Raw genomic sequence first — 22,410 nt, 5'->3', positions numbered from 1 at the left:
ATAGACCACTCAAAACTTATGCCACTTGATGACCAGCGCATTAACACCAGTGACAAATCCTACTCAATAACAATTTATCACAGTTTTTAAAAAATGTTAAAATCATAATAAAGAAAGCAATACTACAGTAACTAATAGGACTTTATTCTAAATACAAATGAAAGTGGGCTATCAGAATGAGGTAAAAGAAAGACTGCTGAATTACAGAAAAAAAGCACAACATCAGAAGTTATAGGTGTAGCATTTTACATAATAAGCAGATGCAAGTTTCACACATACCATAGCAAAGATATGGCTGGTGATTTTGGATCATTATCTTGTCATTGTTTCTTTTGCACATGATCAACCTCCTGGAAAGATAGAATGAATGGACATCATGTACAGTACTGTATTCTTCTATGGTTTGCTGTATGCAGCTTTGTTGACATATTTTGCAGTCTGCTGCAGTGTAAATGCTGGCAGTGCAAAATGCAGGGGGAAAATCCCTTAAGAGCCTACCCAAGTTATGTTCACATCATTCCCTCCTTAACAATCCTATTTCCATTTACATTACAGAACATGCTCTGTAGCAAAATACACTATATTTGGAATGGATTACAATGAAGGAGAACATCAACAATTTTATCACTAAATTATTTCTTATTTCAGGTTCCTTTCTCCTTTTCTGTTAAACACACTTAAAAGTTAAACATGCAAAATGCTTTTCTAGGTTAAGTTCAATTATAGTTAGCAGTATAGGTGTCACTGCATAGAAACTACTGCTTTCCAGGCTGAGCATGGAGGATCATACCTATACTCCAGACAGAAGCAGGAGGATCGCTTGAGCCCAGGAGTTCGAGACCAGTCTGGACAATATGGCAAGACCGTGTCTTTACAAAAAAAAAAAAAAAAATTTTAGTTAGCCAGGCATGAGGTGGGAGGATTGCTTAAACCAGGGAAGTTGAGGCTGCAGTGAGCCCTGATCATACCACTACACTCCAGCCTGGGTGACAGAGCAAGGCCATGTCTCAAAAAACTAAAATAAAATAAAAATAAAGAAACTCTTGCTCACATTTCCAAGCAACAAGTATCCAAGAGGTCATTCATGCATGTTCCTTTGCAATTTCAGCATGAGTGCAAATTTTTCTCTTCTTTCGTCTCCATCAACGTTAATACAAGATTTAACATAATATGGGATCACTATTATAGTCCTCATTTGCAACAGCTGTAATTTAGGACTAAGGGATTAACTAAAGTTCAGAATCATTTAAAAGAGCAAAACAAAAATAGAAAATAGCACTTTTCCTAGTCACAATAAAAAAAGTTTTTGTCCAATTTGCAAAAAGTTCCTGCTAATTAAAACCTACTTGTACAGTCACAGTTGATATACTATCAAAGTTGTTATTTGAGTAGTCAATTAACTTTCCCCAAAGCACCACAACCAGATAAAACAATTTATTTTCTTGTAGTGTTGTCCTAATTTGGTCTTAATGAGGAGTTGAGCTTGTCTTGCATGTTTGTTCCTTGAGTTGCTGAAGGCTTGATTTACTGTCCCAGTAAAAGTCTCTGCTTGTTCCCCTCCTTCTCTGAACAAAGGCTGATTTTCATATGAAAAGAGTTAGTGAATGTTTTCCCTTAGGCACTGGGGCTAGCTTTTCCCAGAGAAGTAGGCTGTTGCATTGCTTTTGTCATCTTTCATCACAGAAATGTTTTCAAAGGGCAGCATAAACAATGGTAGTCAAGTTGGTCTCTGCTTTCATGAAGAAGGTGATGGAAGTGAATTTTAAACAGTTTTAGCAACACGTGTTTGCTGGCACATGTATCTGAATTTACAGCAATTAGAGATATCTGAATTTTCACAAAATGGTCTAGGCATACTTTTTCTTTGGTCTACCAAGATCTGACACTCATTGTTGCTTTGCTTTTCCCCGGTTACAGCTGATAACATCAAACACTTAAAATTAGCATTGCAGAATGTAGCTCCAAGCAGCAGCTTCAGGTTGAGTGATGTTATCAATGGTTACAAGAGTAATGGAGAACTCCAGAACCTGGATTCTGTCTTGGCTTGTAAAATATCTTTCAGATCTACCTTTAATATGTTTTTAAGTAGAAAGTAACTTAGTACCATTATGTTGCTAAATTCCAGAATCTTTTTTGAAAGGGAGCAAAGGATTTTGAAACATTAAAGCTATGGTGACAAAATGGAGACACGCAAAATTATATTCTTCTATTGACATTAACTGTAACTCTTCAGTGGCACATATATACTAACAACAAATTTCAGGCATTCTAAACAACGGTTGGGGATCTGTTTGTGAACATTTCAAACGTGAGAGAATTCTTTACTCCCCCTAATAAAGCCCTATCTCATGACTTATGCATCAGTTCTCACAGCCTGGCTGCACACAACAGTTTAATTCCGGAGCGCAGGGAAGCTGAAATGAGGAAGTTGAAGAGACTGAGAGCTTTCTTGAGAGTGCCTCGATACTTCTTCCCTGAAGATCTGTACCCGGAAGACTTCAGAAATATAGCTGATACAGGAGAAAAGGTGAACCTGCATCCTACAGCTATAAATTCACTTCCAGATCCCCACCCTCCAAACTCTGTTCTCAGCAAGTGACCTGACATTCTGCATCAGACCGGAGAGCAGACAGCTGCTAGGGGGCTGACTCTGGGGCAGCCACACAGAAAATAAGCTAAAAATAAATAAATAAACTGTGAGAATTCTTCTTTAAAATATAGCATTCTAGAACACTTTAGGTTTTCTCAAAAAAAATTATTTACAAGTTAATGTTCAAATATATTAATTCAGAACTTTCAGTTATAAGATGAGTAAGTCCTGGGGATCTAACATAGAGCATGGTAAATACAGTTACGAATACTGTATTGTTTACTTGAAATTTGCTGAGAATAGAACTTGTGTCCTCATTCCCTCCCTGCCACGCATACAAAACGACAACTATGTGAGGTGATGAATGTGTGAATTAGTCTGATAATTAATTGTAATTAATTTTAATTAATTAGATACATTTCACAATGTATATGTGTATCAAACCAACACATTGTATACCTTGAATTTATACTGTTTTTGTTAACTTACCAATAAAGCCAGAAAAAAGTTAAAATTTCCCCCCAAATTAATTCAAGAATGAAGATATTTGATTACATAACACTTGCATGAAATAGGACTACCAGAAAGCATGCTAATGGGAAAAGGCAGCAAATGTGAAACCACGTTTTTCTTGATGTAGTTCTGACTTTGCTCAGGGCTCATCCCAGATGGTTACCTTGTGCACATGGTATATTCTAGTTAAAACAGAAAAGAACATACTCAGAAAAAGAATGACTCATCTTAAAATTTTTCGTTTAAATTTTATTCTTTGAAATGTTTTCATTTAAATTTCATTTTAAAATTTCACTGAATTAACATAGAATTTGAAATCCCTAAAATAATTCACTATTACTAAATATGTAGAAGGCCCTTAAATTCCATCTAACTTCTTTTGGTTCTGATATGATTCCCAGGATTTGTTTCTTTTACACTCCTTTCCCTTTGGATTTGAATAGGGAAATTGATTATTAAAATTATATTGCTATATATTAAAATATTGAAATGAAAATTAAAGTTTGAAAATAATATTTATCAAAAGTTAACCTTTTTACATTAGGCCAGTTTAGGTTAGGCAAAGTGCTAAGAAAATTCATCTGTACAATGATCAAAGGTGTTGTTATATTCTAAATCCCCAAAGTCTTTCTTGCCTCTTGTAGCGAGGTGCATTAGCTGACTGACAGTATTTCCAGGTAGAAAAATGGAAAGGAAAATGCTGAGCCTTTTATAGAGAAGAGCTTAATAGACTTGTGTGCATATATTAGCCTTCTGACTCTGGATTGATTTGCAGAGTTCCACTGCTAACTCCAACTCAGGAAGTCCATCATTAACACTTCTACTGACCCCTCCAGCCCCGCCACCCCGCCCCAAATTATTTTGCAAGTTTTCCAAATTGATATGTTAACTTAATATTTCCTTAAGGATGAGAAAGTTTAAGCATATTCAAGACTAATAGAATTGATGTCTCATTTTCTTGGACAATTTCAGCAAATATTGACCAGGATTTTGTCTAGATCTGTATTTATAGCATCTATTTCCCTATTAACATAGAGAATCAACTAACACTGAGTTCATAAAGAGATGAGAAGAAAAAAACCCTTCTACTGTCCTTAAGTAGTGACAAATTCCTTTTAAATTTCTTAAGATTTTCATGAGTTTTTAAACAAGCAAGTAACACAAGGCTAAAATATATCAAACGCATAAAAATATAGAAACTGATGATAACTGAGTTTTATTTAGCTATCAAAATTTTGCTTTTTGCTCCTCCTTTGGCTTTCTGCCATCTTTCAACATGAGAACCAGAGATGTGACTGGAAATGGGTAGTTTTCCTGTGCATGAATAGAAAGTGACTAGTTTTGGGAGCCAGGGATGATGGTTCACGCCTGTAATTCCAGCACTTTGGGAGGCCAAGGCAGATGGATTACTTGAGTTCAGGCATTCCAGACCAGCCTGGACAACATGGTGAAACCCTGTCTGTACTAAAAATACAAAAATTAGCCGGGAGTGGTGGAGCATGTCTGTACTCCCAGCTACTGAGGTGGCTGAAGCAGGAGAATCACTTGAACCCAGGAGGTGGAGGCTGCAGTGAGCCGGGATTGCACCACTGCAGTCCAGCCTGGGTGACAGAGTGAGACTCTGTCTCAAAAAAAAAAAAAAAAAACCCTAGTTTTTCTTTATTCCCAATCAAGTCCATAAATAAAATAGTTGAAGATCTCCAAATTTAAACATTGAGATTTGTGTGGTGGTTTCTCATTTCTCTTTTATATTTTCAAGAAGACTAAAGATATCACTTATAAGAACTATTTAAACGGGCTTTCTCCTATCATGTTTCTTAGATTTGGGAAGATGACTTGGATGGATTCTAAGCAAAGCACGGACAGACAAAAACAATATTACCTATCCCCAAATGAAAAAGAAATAATAAGATACATCTACAGACCATTATTGATTTATAAGTTCACCATATTCTAATGCTATTTCAGATTTGGCTGGAAGAGAAGTCTGTTTAAAATGGTTTATATTAGGATAAAGAGTAGCATTTAATAATGTATTCATTTTAATATTTCCAGGGTTGAGACACAGAGGGAGTTTTCCAGTTTCATCAGCAATGTTCTATGTGTGCGCTCACCGTGCCTGTAGATGAAATCTGACCAAGGATGTTTCATCACCACCACTGTTTTTGTGCTAGAGAAGCCTCATTAATTTGTGCTCTGCTTGTTTCACCAGCTCACAACCCCAACCAGGCTCAACTGCTTTTATATTCAGATAGACAGCCCCCTTTCTCCTTTATCACTTTAGCCAGTTCTGTCAGCATTCCTGTTTCCCTCATATCCTTTGTCCTTTCCTAAATCTATCTATTTTACCTACCTAGCCCTAATCCTTTTTTATTTTCAAACATTTATCTATCTTTTGTAGAGACAGATTCTTGCTATGTTGCCAAGGCTGGTCTCAAACTCCTGGACTCTACAGATCCTCCTGCCTCGGGCTCCCAAAGTGCTGTGATTACCAACGTGAGCTATCACACTTGGCCCCAGCCCTAATCCTAAACCACTCCATTATCTTAGGTTGTTGAATTCTGGTGGGGAAACCACACCACCCTTTGGATAGGTGCTGCTCCAAATTTCCACTCACAGTTGGCCTGCAGACTATCTGGCCAACTATGTATCTGCTCAGAGTATGCAGTTTCTGTCATCCCTCACAATGGCAAGTCAAAACCATCCATGTGCAAACTGTTCAGTTGTCCTTCACCTTCCTTGCTGCTCCTTCACCCTAATCCCTTTTCCTAGCAACACACTTCTCTCTTATTTCACAGAGACATTGAAACCTGTCACCAGATTGTTACCATCTGATTTTCAAGACTTACGCATCTGTTTTTCCTTTAGATGGTCTTGTCTACTTCTCTAGGGTCTGTTAAGAAATATTTACCAGCGTCTCATCCCTCTCCTGTGTTTTCAGTTTCTTTCTCCTGTCTCCACATTCTCCCTGACTTTAACAGACTATTATCTCATTTCTGTCTGTACTCTGCTAAAGTTTTCTGGCAAAGTTGGTCTATAACTATCTAATATCGCAATGCAAAATATTCTTTTCATCTATATTAGCTGATATCCTTATACTATTTGACACAGGTAATCATCTCATTCTTATTGAAATTCTCTCCTCTCTTCCCTCTGGGCACACACACTTTTATGGTTTTCCTCTTGTATTTCAGACCTTTCCATTCCAATCTTTCCCCCCAAAAGTTTGTGTGATTTCTTTTCTGGGGTGAGGGGGAGGGCTGAAGTGGTAGAGCCAGGATTCTGAACCAGACAGTAGAACTCAGAGCCCAACTACACAGGTTCCATATTACATAATGGCTTCAGAATTAATATTTAAAAAAAAAAAAAGAAGAAAAGAAAGTTGAAATCCAAGCTTCACCGCTTACTGGATGGATACTCTAGGGCAAGTGAGTTTAGTTGTGCACTGCTTTTCTCATCTACAGAATGTAGCTAATAATACCGTTCAGATAAAGTTGTTGTAAGGAACAACTCTGGTAATAAATGCAAAGAATCTGTAAACTGTAGCTTTCCAATAAATGACATTATTGAGTTTATGTTTCCTCAAATATTTATCTTTGTTTTCAGTGTCAAGCATGAGACAAAACAGGGAGGTAGGGAGTCGTTTAGGGTAGCATTTATATTAGGGAAGGAGAGAGAAGCATTCTTGCCATAATACAGTTGAACCAATTTAACAATTAACTGAGTTTAAGAGACTTCCATTCTTTTGAGAGGCATGTTGATCTGAATGCCTTGCCAGCACTATTAGCCAACCATTCTTCACAGCTTCCTTCTTCTTATCCTAGATTCCTCATGGAACAGTGACTCCAGATTTGCAGTTCCCAAAGCACATTCTTATGTTATCTCATTACTTTTACGACCTCTGTTCAACACCAAAGACAGAAACATTTAATAGGAGTTGACTAAGCAAGTCAGAACATTTCTAATTTTGCGGAGAGTTTTTTTACCTATAGGTTTATAATTCAAAGAAAAAACCAAGAGTCTGTAAACTGTTTAAAATTCTTGATGAAGGATTTTTTTATTGTAAAACTATTACTACCATATAAATAGAAAGCAAACTTTGTCAAATATTTTATTTAATTCATTAAATAACGAGAGTACCAATAAGATGTTATAATCACATCAAGGGAGAATCCTTAGAGCACACATATACAACAGACATCCCCAGAAATTAGGAAGTGAATCTACAGGTAGATGTGATACTGTCAATATCCACCTGACAATAACGAATTAAGTTCTACCACACACAATTCATTTGCATTTCTATGGCTACCTATTATTAGTTTTCTTTTCTTTCTTTAGACAGCGTCTCACTCTGTCACCCAGGCTTGAGTGCAGAGATGCTATCTTGGCTCACTGCAACCTCTGCCTCCCAAGTTCAAGTGATTCTCCTGCCTCAGCCTCCCAAGTAGCTGGGATTACAGGCATGTGCCACCACACCCAGTTAATTTTTTTGTATTTTTAGTAGAGACAGGGTTTCACCATGTTGGCCAGGCTGATCTTGAACTCTTGACCACACGTGATCCACCTACCTTGGCCCCCCGAAGTGCTGGGATTACAGGCATGAGCCACTGCACCCAGTCCCAATATTAGTTTATTATTTATTTATTTATTATTATTATTATTATTTTTTACAACATATAGAGTTGTGAAATAGTTCAAAGACAAGGAAAAGAGATAACTCTAACAGAATATTCAGTAATTATTTTGTCCATTGAAACGTTTTTCACCTTTTTTTCCTAACAGTTTAACTCTTAAAGCTAGGAAAGATACTAATTGTACATTTTGCTACATCTTGATACTCTACTCAGATTATTTCTACTCAACCAATAATGAGACAGATTTAGAATGTATTAAGGGGTTCTAAAATAATATATATGAATCAGATCCTGAATGGATTACAGAACCCCTGATTTCCACTTCTAGAGTCAATACTTTGAACACTATGTGTCCTGATTTCCTTACATGTAAAATGACATTTACATATTTTCTATTCTAATATTTCTATTTTAGAATAGATGGCAGAAATTACAGAAGCAGGAAAAATAAGATTCTTCATTTTGGGATGCAAGAGGTTAGCACAGCAACTGTTTCAACTTACATTTTCTCTTAATTCTTTCTCTTTCCCCCACCCTTCTGGGCTGCATGACAAAGCTTGATTGGGATCTCACTGGGAAGGGAAGGAGTAGTGCTGGTGCAGCCTACGAGGAACATGATAGAGAATCATCATGGCATTTCCAGAACAAGTTCACAATGGAATCATTGTCAGAGTTCTCTTTGCTTTGACCCTGATGCTGAACATGAACTCAGGGCAAATGCCCCATAGTTCACACAGCTGGAGCCCTGTGAGAACAAGGAAGGTGATGTCAGCATTGGCACTCTGTTTAAGTACAATGAAGCCTGCGCCTAGTGAATTTCATGAAGATGGAGCACTACCCTCAGCTCTGTGTTTACAAAGATATCAGGAATAAACACATATACCTTAAGTGAAAGAAAACCACAGCCACTTTTATCACCCTGAAAAATGAATCGATTTTTTTTAAATGCATGAGTTATTGAGAAAGTATCATAAATATATCATGAGACTGCTCTTTGCTAGTTAGTCAATATCATCAGAACATTGGGAGAGCTGTTTTGCTTTTATTTTCCATGAGCCACAGCTCCTTGTCACTTACTGTTACTGCTCTGAACATCAGTTATTATGTCAACCTTTACAATATTTTATCACTTTCACTTTAATGTTACATAGAAAAGAACAAATATTTTAGATCTAGAAGTAATTTGGGTCAGGCTTTCTTAAAATTCCTATAAAGCTCCTGGCACTTCTGAAGAGACTCCATTCTTTCTCCAAGAACAAAATTTTATTTGATTTCATCACCCCTAAATAACAATAGCAGTGATTAAACAATTGTTTTCATTCCCTTTATAAATAACTTTTTATACTAATCTCCTCCTTCAAAGAAATAACTAATCACTGTTGCTTTTACAATCACACCAATTAGGCATGGATTTAAAAAATAATATATCTAAGTGCATCATTGGAAAAGACTCTAAGGTAAAGAGGAAGAAAACAGAAGACTTACAGAGGTTGAGACCTGGGGGAGCTTAAGCTGGTTCAAACATCTGTAAACTAAACTTCCTTCTTTCCATGAAAAAAAAAAAAAAGCAACTATCATTTGTCCAAGAGTATTGCCATTAGTGTGTGTGTGTGTGTGTGTGTGTGTGCGTGCGTGTGTTTTTACTGCTTGTTTCTTTAAAAGATAAATGTTTTAGTATGTAATTGAGGAGAAAGACAGAAATGCTTGTAAATATATTGTTTCCCTAAGCACACACACACACACACACACACACAAAGACTCAGTGATAAAGGAACTTGCATATTCTTATTGAATTTTGACAGATGAAAAAATGGGAAAGAGATATAGTTGTTGATGGTAAACAAAGGCAGTAGCATTTAGCTTTTAATCACCACAGAACTAAGTCAAAACCTGCCCTCTGTTTCAGTTCCAGAATCACAAGGGCAATTTTGAGATTTTTCTCACTGATTCTTGTCATTCACAACAGATAACATGTGATGAATGTTCATTACATGCCAGGCTGAGCTAAGTCTTTCACATGCATTAACTATTTCTAACCCTTATAACAATTTTATAAGGCAAGTATTATTATTATCAATCTATCAACTATTATTATCCAACTCTTTATGTGAATAAGGAAATTAAGGATCTGAGAGGTTGAAATTGCCTAAAGTCATAGATCCATAGAGATCCATGGCTCTATTATCTTTCCTATGTTTTGTTTACAATAGTTTTAGCACAGAGATTCTGAGACACAAGTAACCTAAACCTGGAAATGCTTCTCAGGCTCTGCAGCAATATTTTCCAGATCCTTTGCACTTCTTCACATTCTAACAAGCACAGTACCTTAATTTCTTTGTATTGCTTAGAGGTTTTTTTCTCACTCTCTTTAGCTTAAAAATTCAATAAATTTTGCCTGCAAAGGCCCTTTCTCAGGTCCTTGTGTTATTTTTTCTATTCGTCCAACTACATTAAATTTTTATACAAATTTAAAAATTTATTTTTAAATCCGAGGCCTGCCCTGAAGTGCCCTACATGCCCCTGCTCCTCCCCAATTCCTTGCCCCTGACACATGTCCCTTTGCCCTTTACTTACCTTACTTATCTTTTTGTCCTTTGCTTACAGGAAGTTGTTGTGTCATCCTTTGGATGCGATTTGGTGAGATTCAGCAGGAACCCAATCATATGACAAAGTAATAAGTAATGGGTTCCAGAGATTGTGTTAAGTAAAGGTATTGATTTGCCAGAATATTTTACACTTGTTTTTGACACAATATTTTAATTGTTTACAATTTTAGATAATAGGAAAGGAAACAATTGTCCTAAACTAAAAAATAATGAAATTTGTATCTCAAAAAAGCCAAACCCTCTTCACTTTCTCTCTTGTGCCTATTAAGTCTTGGGTAGGGAATGAAGGCAATAGAGTTTTCCCTCCCATAAGCTCCTCAAATATTAGTTTTGTTTTCAAGATATGTGGAACTTCTATTAAACTGCAAGAAAGGAGGATTGATGCTTTATCATTAACATATTAATTATCCTGACTCATTTCTCTGATTAGGTAGCAACAACCTTCAGGACAAAAATAGCCCTTAGCTTCTAGCATAAGGGAGAGGGAAGCTTCCACTACTCTACAGTTGTTAGATTACACACACTTCTTAATATCAGAGGCTATGGTCTCTGTTAAAGCAACACACACACACACACACACACACACACACACACATACACCCATCCATGATTTTTACTTTGTATTCTTCTGAATTTCACTATCTGAAGTCTTCTGCTATTTAACACACAATTTACACACACACACACACACATACACCCATCCATGATTTTTACTTTGTATTCTTCTGAATTTCACTATCTGAAGTCTTCTGCTATTTAACACACAATTTTTGAGGATTCATTATTTTGTCCTCTTTGAAAGCTGAGATTACATCTTAATTAAAAAGATAAACTACACTTAAGGAGCATACAGTTTAATGGAGGAAGGTGAAACTGACTAGGAACTTCTAAATATAATGTAATGTGCATAACATTATTTTAGGGAATCTAGGAGCTGCTAGAATTCAGTTGACCTAGTGCAGAGTGAGAAAAAATCATCCTGTTTCTCCCACTCTAGGCCCCTTCCTGGACCACAGTAAGTGTGACTAGTTTCCTCTCTGGGCCAGCTAAATAATTTGCAAGGCCCAGTATAAAATGCAAATGTGCCTTTAAAGGTACTAAAATATAAAACATTATCCTTTCTTCTGTGGTCCCTGTCTCCTGACCTATCATAGTATTTTATATTTACTATATGATGTCATATTCCCCCAGCATGGTATGCAAGAGCCAAACTTCATAGGCACCCCAATGGTCCACCCCATGACTTGGAGCATACACGCTGACTTAGCCCATCAGCTGCTGAGTTCTCTTCCCACCAGCTGTTGCACCTATGCCATTTGGAATAAGTAATGCATGGTGCTTTCACCAGCAACACAAAAGCTAAGCCAGGCATCATCTTCCTTTCCTATAGGGCCTCCTCCCAAGCTCTGGTAACCTCCATGAATGTAGCAAATGGTGCAGGCACTGCGATGTAGCAATGATGGGACTTACTTGGTACCTGGATTGGAGTTAAGTGAGAGGCCCACATGGGCTGAATTGCCTGCTGAATATGTCATTGTGCTGCCAACTAGGGGCAGTGACAGCCCCTGCCTTGTCTGGCCCCAAAATGTCCTGGAGTGTTTGTGCCTGCCTCTGCTAATCCCCACTTCCTTGCCCATTGCACAGGGATGAAGGTGGAAAGAATGGCAGTGCCAGCTGAGGTGGGAAATGTGTGCTACCCGAGGGAAGTGGCAGGAGGGGGATGCATGTAAGCTGAGGTTCCAAGCCCCTGCACAGGCTTTATTGTTGAAAGTTAAAATTATCATTTAGAATACCCAGACAGCAACCTCAGAGCATTAAATCCTTACTAGTAGACCCTTCTGAGCACAATGAGCTGGACCTCATGTGACTCCACTGGCTTTATGCCCACATGGCCAGCCCTGCTCCTTCCCACTAATCTCCCACTCTATCACCTTTTACTGTTGTCAATTATTACTTTAGGAAAAAAATTTGCTCTGCATTTTTCTTAATTTTTATTTACCAGCTATTACTCTAGGATAAAATAAAAGTGTCTTAAATTAGGCTTCAAAATTTTGCATCACCTTCAGCTGCAGCCTTATCTCTTCCCACTGCTTTCTACTGTGCCTATCTCCTGCAGCTCTTGGGCCTTTTGCTATAGCTAATGAACTCCCCCAAATGTGCTTGTGCTTCCACGTTTTTGCATTACTGTCTCCCTTTCTGAAAAATTCTCTAAAATTCTTTCCCACTAGTTCCATCTCAAGGCTTATATTGAAGGTTATATCTTCCTAATTTCCCCAGCCAATCTCACTCCTTTCACCCAGCATCACACTTTGCTCCTTATTCTCCTCTGCATGCTTCTTTATGCCTTGACACAGTTCCTAGATGTACTTCCAGTGATCAAAGCCCAGGAAACGCTGAGATAATGCCAATTCAAATATTTGACCCCAAATTAAAGTCCACCCCAACTTTGCTAATATTCCTTTCACAGAGCAAAGTAGGGTGGAGGGTCACCAGAGAAAGTGAAGGACAATGGAATAGTTTGCCAGTGGGTGGTTTTGACTTGCTAACGTGAGGGATGATAGAGACTACTTATGGTGAGCATATACATGGTTGGCCAGAGTGGACTGCAGGCCAGCAGTAGTTGGTAGGGCTAGTATGGTTTCCTCACCAGAACTGAAGGACTTAAGGTATTAGATCGGTTTAAGATTAAAGCTAGGTAAGCAAAAGAAGTGAGGTGTAGAAAAGGACAAAAGACACAAGGAAAAATGCAATGCTAGCAGAAGTGACTAAAGTGATCAAGGAGGAGGGGGGTTGTCTATCTGAATACAAATCAGATAAGTCTGATTGGAGTCATGAGCTGCTGAAACAAGCAGAAAACAAAGTAATACGGCTTCTGTAGGTCAAAAATTGGGAATGAAAAGAAAAGTGTTAGAAAGTTTGAAGAAACTTGACTCATTCTGCATTCTACTGATAATATAAAATGATACATGGTACAGTAGATCCCCTTATGTGCAGTTTCAGTTACCTACAGTCAACCATGGTCTTTCTCATTGGTATATAAGAAAAAAACATAGACTTGTATAAGGCTTGGTACTATCTGCAGTGTCAGGCATCTACTTGAGGTCTTGAAACATGTCCCTTGCAGAAGAGGGGAGGCTACTGCGTATATATATATATATATATATACTGTATATATACTGAATCAAGAGTACTGATGAAAGAAAAGCTAATCAACAAGGAATGTGCCATCAAAAAAGCAAAGACATATCCAGTTCTTACTCATACTTTAACTGAACAGTCAAACTGGAAAATACATAGACTAGCCAGCAAGAGGAGGTGATATGTTGACAAGATAAAAGACACACACATATATATTGCTCTCTCTCTGTATATATATGTACACACACAGACATATATATATATTGCTTTTTGATACTGAGAAAATAAAATGGCTAAAAGCTTAAAAGAGACCTAAATGTGAATCTGATTGGTCCAGTAAAATGGTTGTACCCTTTTACATACTTAACATCAGTGTATAAGAGTTCAGTTCACCCATATCCTTACTAATACTTGATATGGTCAGTCTTTTTAATTTTAGCAATTTTTATGGGTGTTTAGTGATAACTTATTGTGGCTTTTGTTTGTTTTTGCATTTCCCTACTATCAAATGATGTTGAACATCTTGTCATGTACTTGTCAGCCATATATATTATTTTCAACTTTTTATATCTTTTTAAAATTTGGTTTTTGGTTTTTATTATTGTTCTGAAAGTTCTGGATATATTCTGGATACAAATCCTTTATCCAATACATGCTTTGCAAATATTTTTGTGTGTGGCTCATCTTTTCATTCTCCTTACAGTATCTTTTGAATAACAGATGTTTTCCATTTTGATGAAGTACAATTAATCCATTTGTTTTCTTTTTTGGATGGTGCTTTTGATGTCATAGCTAGGAAATCACTGCCTAACCCAAAGTCACAAAATTTTTATAAAGTTTTATAGGTTTCAGTCTTATTTTTAGGTTTATTATCTACTTTAAGTTATTTGTGTATACATTAAACAAGATAGAAGTAAACATTTTTACATATCAATATCTAATTGTTCTACCATTATTTGTTGAAAATATTATACTTTCTTTATTGAATTGTGCTTAAGTTTTTGTCAAAAAATTACTGTTCATATGTCTATGGTTTTTCATTTCTGCATTCTCCTCTTTTCCTTTGGTTTATTTGTCTATGTTGACACCAGTGAGACACTGTTATAAGTTTATATATAGAGAGACGTTTATAATTAGTTTTGAAACCAGGTAGTTTTAGCCCTTCAACTTCTTTTTTTTAGCTATTCTATGTTTTTGCATTTCTGTTTGAAATTTAGAATCAGCTTGGCAATTTCTAAAAAAAAGGTTTATTGGTATTTTGATTGACATCGCCATCACTTTATTCATCAATTTTGGGAAAATTGACATTGTAACAATATTGAGTCTTGCAGCCTATAAACAACAACAAGAAAAACTCTCACTGCATCTCTACCTCAAATAATTTTTCTTAGTGTATTTTCTTTCATTTCTTCAAGCAATGTAGTTTTAAATGTACAGATTTTTGTCTGATTTAGTCCTATTTTATATTTCTGATGCTATTTCAAATGGTCTTGCTTTTTAAATTTTAATTCCTAAGGAGACTAAATATTTACATTAGGACACATCATTCATTTTAATTTTCTAAGAAACTCTTGTCTACTCTTCATTAATTCAAAATTCTTGCTGAAATTTTCAAGACATTCTTTGGTCTCATTTCTCTCTCTCATTTGATTCATCAAAAAAAAAGTCTTTTTTTTAATTTAAGAGTTCCTGTTTTTCTGAAGTATTATACAATAAAAGTTTGGGAAAGGTACTTAGTAAGAAACTGAATGAGGTTATTTTGAAGGTAGCTTTAAGGGAAATTTATTTTTATAAAATTCTGAGTGTGATTCATCCAACAATAATAGTCTAGATACTGGACTTCTTTCAAGGATAGAACAGAAAATAAGAATATTTTGATTGTTTTCTTTGAGCTACAATGAAAAAAACACTCTAGAGTATGTGTGTTTAGCTACCTATATTATATTAATTGCTAGGAGACCAGAGTACCATTTAGTAAGTTACTTTTTCCAGAGCGGTGGATGGTATTTGGATCTCTAATGGGATTAATTTAACTAAGACAGTTAATTGAATCAATTCATTCCCCTAGAGAAGCTTTTACTCACACTCCCTTTTCCACTGAAATAAGGAGAGGCCACATTTTCTTTCTTTTTTGTGTTTTTATATTTAGCATTATTCCTTTGGTAACAACAGCATTTAAGTTACCAAATGAGTTAAGAAAATGATTGATTATGGACTTTGGCAGAAGCTATAAAGCTGTCTGGTAAAAGCTTGGAATGTAATTTATTTTTGAAATCACAGTTGAGTGTGGTCTCTTCTTAAGACACACTGAATCATACTCCAGAATGTGGGTCTTGAAAAACAAGTCTCTATCCAAATTTAATAGATTTTTTTGGAAGCCATATGACTTGGGAGTTTGAAAATAGAGAGCCCTGTTTTGTGTGAATATTAGTATATGGATCGTCATATTCCTGTATTCCGTCTCAGAGCCATTTTTACAGATTTGTAAACATAATCGGAAACTTTAAATGACATGCTACTCCGTCACATCATGAGCCACAGTACTACTTGGAATAATATCTGTGATTCTCACAATATACATGCCCTGGGTTTACTGCTGCATGTATGAGTCAGCATGAGCACTAAACTGAGGTTTCTTAGATTTGAAATTGTGTCCTAGTTTCCCATGACTAACAGTGGCCAAGCAACTTTAGTATTAGTTTGTTATGGCTGCCCTACAAATTACCACAGACTGGGTGGCTTAAACAACCGAATTTATTTTCTCCCAATTCTGGGGTCTGGAAGTCTGAGATCAAGGTGTCAGCAGGGCTGGTTTCTCCTGAGGCCTCCATCCTAGATATGCATATGGCTGCCTTCACTCTGTGTGTTCACATGGTCGCCTCTCTGTGTATGTGTACTAATCTCTTCTTATAGGGACTTCGATCACATGAGGTCTCAACCTAATGACCCCCTTTTACCTTGGTTATTTCTTTAAAGGCCCCATCTCCAAATACAGTCACATTCTGAAGTACTAGGGTTAGAACTTCAACATATGAATACATTATTTTTGAATTTCTTATAACATTCATATGTCAAAGCCCTAATCTTATTACTTCAGAATGTGATTGTATTTGGAGATAGGGTCACAATTCAACCCATAACACACTTTCAGCTTTTGCTTCTTTATTCACAAAACATGTGAATTGATTAGAATATCACTAAAGACTGTTCAAGGTCTAAAGGGTTAGTATTATTTTGAAAAGATGATCATTATCTTTCCTACAAATAAATATTGTGATTTTTCAATGTTCTTGACTGCAAGCATCAGAAAATGACCCTGGATAACTTAAGGAAAATTTCCTGATTAACTGTGGGGGTTCTGAGTGTAAGAGGAGGCTAGAGGGTGAGGGAGGTCTCACACGTGGGCAGTCCAGTGGGAGGCTGACACCAACTGCCACTAACGCCACATACCATGTGAGGGTACAGGGGTTGCAGGAGACTCCTGAAAGGACAGGGAGGGGTCACAGAAACATGTAGTCAATAGTCTAGAGCATCCCACTTCTATAAAATGACAGATAACCACCAGGAACATATTATGGTATTTTATAACATTAAGCTAAATGTGTTTAGAAGACTTGAAAAAACAATTAAGCAATCTCCAGATAGATAGATAGATAGATAGATAGATAGATAGATAGATAGATAGATAGAGATGATGATAGATAGATAGATAAATAGATAGATAGATAGAAATATAGATATCTGATAGACCCCTAAAGTGTCTCCTGATTTTTTAATGGCTCCTCACAATTATATCTTGACAATAAACTTTGAAATAAAATTCAAATTAGAGGTAGAAGTAAAAATTACTACATTAAAAAGTCGCACCAGCTTTTTTTCACCCAAATCTCTTTAGACTTTAATGATCTTGTCCGTAAAATGGGAACAAAGCTACTTAAATTGTTAAAATCAAGATAGATGAATTTTGAGCTTACACCTTTTGTAGCGTAATTTTGAAATTACACCTTTATGATTTACAAGCCCTACAAGCTTTATGATTATGTATTGAAGATGTGATAGATTTTTTTTCCCTTCATCCTCCATCAGTGCCCTATTGTTTATCTTTCACTATTTTTCTTGGAAAGGTTAAATTGACATTTTAAAAATTGATTTCCATAACTTCAATTTTCTTATCACTATTTCCTTGTAATCAATTCTGCTATACATTTTTTTCCAACAGAGCTCTTAGAATTACTGTTTACTTTATACTAAGATGCTAGTAATCACATTGAATTATCTCCTTATTTCTCAATTGTTTTACATCTTATCTTTTCCTCAACTCTGCTCTGAAATATAATTTTTTGTTGTTGTTTGTAATTTTAACATATGTTACTATTTTTGCCCCAAATACTAGACACATAACAAAATCACTATTCAAAACTTCTCTTTAGATATAAAGCTTTATTTTGTACATCTGAAGAATTTCAAGTTTTTGTTGAACTCAGTGTTATAACTTTGAGATTTCATGTTTAAATATTTTGAAAACTCTTTATACTGACTCATATTTTTGCTCATTTTTAGTTGAATAAACTCGCTCTCTCTCTTTTTTGTTTTTGTTTTTGAGATAGAGTCTTACTCTGCCACTCAGGCTGGAGTGCAGAGGTGCAAAAACAGCTCCCTGCAGCCTTGAACTACGGGGCGCAAAGGATCCACCTACCTTAGCATCCCTTGTAGCCGAGACCACAGGCACACACTCACGGTTGGCTAATTTTTAAATTTTTTTGTAGAAACCGTGTCCCATTTTTTTGTGCAGTTTGGTCTCAAACTCCTGGGCTCAAACGATCCTCCTGCCTCAGCTTCTTAGAGTGTTGAGATTACAAGTGTAGCCACTGTGCTCAGCTTAAATAAATTATCTCTAAAACCCTCATTGTTATGTATTTGGCTATTTCTTTACATTCTCACTCGGAATTAATATCCAAAAATTCTCATTCATTCAACAAATATGAGTAACTACTATGTGTCAATTATTGTTCTTGACGGATAGTAGATGTTCACTAATATTTCTTCATAGTCATGATAATTGCAGTTTTTGTTTTGCTTATTTTTTTGTTACTGAAAATTTGTGGTGAAAACAAAAGGTACTTTGCTCTACTATTTTTATTTTCTGAAAAATAGTAATGGATACTCTTTCTCATCTATTTACTTCTTGCAAATAAACATCAGAGAATAGGAAATTCTTTGAAATTAGAAGAGATCAATAAATTACTTCTTTGGAAGGGATCTTAGTTTTGGAAGTTTCCAAACTGCTAAATATATTCTTTTTCAGGTAGTATCATACATATTTAAAATACCCAATATTTCTATTTTTCTAGTACAAAGGTATTATATATTATCTATCCAAAATTTTAACTTTTTAAAATTTCAACATCACTAAATAAGAACAATGAGCCAGCTTTGATAAACATAAGTAGAAAATTAGAGTGACACTATGAGTGACATTGCAATCATGTCACCCTCAACGTCTCATTTACTTTTGTAATTGCTAAGATTACACACTTTCACAAAGATACGTAGTTGTTGCGTATCTTTATTCTAGAAGCTGGAAAGAGCAGGTAGTTGGCCACTTTTATTTCAAAGTTAAATCACTGACAACATCTACCATCTGCTCACATTCCCCTTCACGAAAATAAAATTCAGTCAAGAAGCTTCCAAAACCTTCAGATGAAACCTGTAAAAGATATTCTCGCAATTCTTCATCCTACCCACTCACTTACTATTGCCCAACTACTGTTAGGCAGTGATGAACACGTGTACAGAATACCGGCGTCTGAGCCCTAACATTTAATTGGACTTGGCGCATGTGTGCGGTGACAGTGTACTCAGACGCTTTTATGTGAAAGAACAAGCACAGACCTGAATTTTAAAAAGAAACAGTAAGCAAGTCTTTCTAAACTGTGCACGTTTGCAAGGAGCTCAAATACGTACTAATAGATAATAGGTCTTTTTTCCAAGAACTTCCCTCAAGCAAGTTAACCTAGAAGAACTATTTAATGGGCTTAGTGGTTTTCAGAAACACAGTCTGAAATGCCCCAATTCTCTGCAACTACTTCCCTTCATGGGTGAGACACTGAGACCAATGGAAGTCAAGCAAAACACGCAGTTTCTTCCCCACCCTTCATGCTGTTTTCTTAACTGGGATTCTATACCCCTTCAGTCTTACCTGGCAGGATATTACTCATTTTTAATAACCTTTCTCAGATACCAGGAAGCTTTGTTTTTCCTCAAACACATGTTCTTTCGCTCCCTGATTCCCCGTCCCCAACATCTGAAATGCACTTAACATATTTTCTTGTTTCATCCTGTATCAGAAGACAGAAACCTCTTGCTCTCACTTTATTGTAATTCTCATCACACTGTACAGCAGGCCATATATGTTATAGGCACTAATTAAACAACTTCATTGAATTGTTTACCCCAAAGATCTATAATCCTCAATAGATCATTTACATTACAATGGCTTATATTTTGCCGAATTTAATGAAAGTGTTTTTCCGTAATCCTTTTCACATTCTTAGAATTTTGTGTATTTCTTCCAAGGCTTCTATATAGCAATATTTTTTCAGCTGCCTTAGTTCTCTTTAATCCAAGTCCCTTAGAAACATTGTTGTTTAAGTTGGCAACTTTTATAGTAAAAGAGAAGGCGCTACCAGAAAGCTAGAAAGGCGTCAACAGTGTGGGATCTGCCTGTGGGCTTTGACTGAGGGGCTGATGAAAAATTAAACAACAGACATGCAATTTTTAACCCAACTGTACTAAAATCTTCTTTTGTGTTTGCTAATATCTTCATGCTGAATTGTATATGTGTGTTTTCGGAATCTCCTCAAACACAAGATAGTATATGTCTAAACATGTGTCATTTTATCTTTTTTTGAAGTCCTAGTTGTCTAGAAGCAAAGACTCAGACAAAGTCTGGTAAAGATAGAGGCTACTATTATTATTAGGAGTTGATGTCTTTGGAAGTGAAGGTCAGGAAGCAGGATGGCAGAGAGAGAACGCCCCATAGAGAGTGTAGGAATGTATATAGCTCATCAGACATGACTCACTTTGGGCTGAGATGACTGGGCCTCTATACTTCTGCCTTAATCAGGTACTCTGCCTGAAAAAAACATGTGAGTGCTAGGCAATGTGGTTCTCTGCAGATGGATCATACCCTAACAAAGTTAACAACTGGAGGCTGCCTGCTGGGGCAGAAAGTTCCTTCTTTAGGGGTGATCTGGGTAGCACAACTTCATGTCCATCACACCTCTGAATAGAAACCCCTGCCGCAAAATGGGGACAGAGACTACTTTTCAATTTTTTTGAGATTGAAAAACAGAGATGAATAGCTAATTGTCATCAAGTGTCCTGTAGTCAGGTAGACTTTCAGTTAAGAAGCCTCATGACTCCCTTGGAAGATACTGGAGAGTTCATTTTTCTATAATCTGAGTATTGTGATTTCACAGCATTATGTTCTGGTTTCATGGTTCCACACAGTGAATCCTGGCACAACATGACATTCGTTACACTGAAATTCCCAAACTCCAAATACCAAGCAGCATCAGATTTTCTTAAGATTTCATTTTCTCAGATAAGTAGAACTGGCTAATTAACAGACCTCAAGAGGATTTAACTTCTCTGAGCATATCAACCCTTTTTAGAACTTGGGGATTCAGCTCACTTTTCTTTGAAATGTGGCAGTTATGACAATGTGATATGAATGATGAAAAATTAAGATTATAGACTGCTTTGAAGGAATCAGGGTTTGTAATGAGTCAGTCTCTACTAGCAGAGAATCTGTTTCCTGAGACCTACTATGCAGCTGTGCTTAGTGTCTGATGCCAAAGCCCAAATAAGGAAATGCCGTCATATTGTAATAATTTAAATATGGTAATAATTCTAAAATATTAATTGGTAGCTGGAAAATCCAGTTTCAAAGGTCTGCTTTAACATTGTGTTCATGACATTGAATAATCTCTACCTTTGGCCTTAATCTACATTTACATTTTAAAATCTTAAGGACGAAGCCTTTACAAAGAAGTGGTTATTGGGGGTAGGGGATATTTAACTCTTACAGCAATGATTCCATTAATCAAAGCGTTTGGTTCTTCTTTTGTAACTTTCTGTAAAGTATGACTTTGAGAATTCTCAATGAGATAGTGGCTGGATTGAGAACAAGTGATTAAAGACATCTCTGGAATGGTCAGTGAGGTGATACAGCAAGAAAATGCCCAAAGGCTTGATGATAATCTTTGCTGTCTTGACTGCATAGCCCTTCTTTTGAAAGGAAACTGGAATAAGTTATAGGTAAGTTGATACCTGCTTATTTTTTCAGTCATAGATGTTTTCTTATTCTGAACTCTATGTTGCTCTCCTACCAACATAACTTTTTTTTTATATTCTAAAGAGCACATCTTTAAATATGTATTGAAAATAAGTATCACACATTCCCAAAGTCTTGGATCTTAAAGAGTAGGCTTCCAATTGGTTTCAGTAACTCACAGATCATTCTTAGTCTTTTGTCATGTTATGCCTAGACCGCTTATTCCCTAGAGAAGACCACCAGAGTCCGGAGTCAAAGCCAAGCAGCAAGGATCTTTATTACAGGTTCAAACCTGGAACTTCCTCACTAGTCATGAGACGAGCGGGAAAGTTCCTTAACTGGGCTCCAGACAGCATTTTTATAGTCAGGGGTAAACAGGTACAGAGTCATAGGGGATTTTGTACACATCAGACTTAGGATTGGCTGATATTTGTAGGGGATTTTGTACACATCAGACTTAGGATTGGCTGACATTTGAACAAGGTGATTTGGCTGATTATGATCGGTTCCCGCCATTTCTGGTATTTCGGTTACATTTTGAAACATTGATGACGTTTATCAGGGGCTTGTTTTCCCGGTCTGCTCACC

This window comes from Colobus angolensis, unplaced genomic scaffold, assembly GCF_000951035.1.
Source record: "Colobus angolensis palliatus isolate OR3802 unplaced genomic scaffold, Cang.pa_1.0 Scaffold48, whole genome shotgun sequence".
Classification (NCBI taxonomy): domain Eukaryota; kingdom Metazoa; phylum Chordata; class Mammalia; order Primates; family Cercopithecidae; genus Colobus; species Colobus angolensis.
This window is presented reverse-complemented; position numbering follows the sequence as displayed.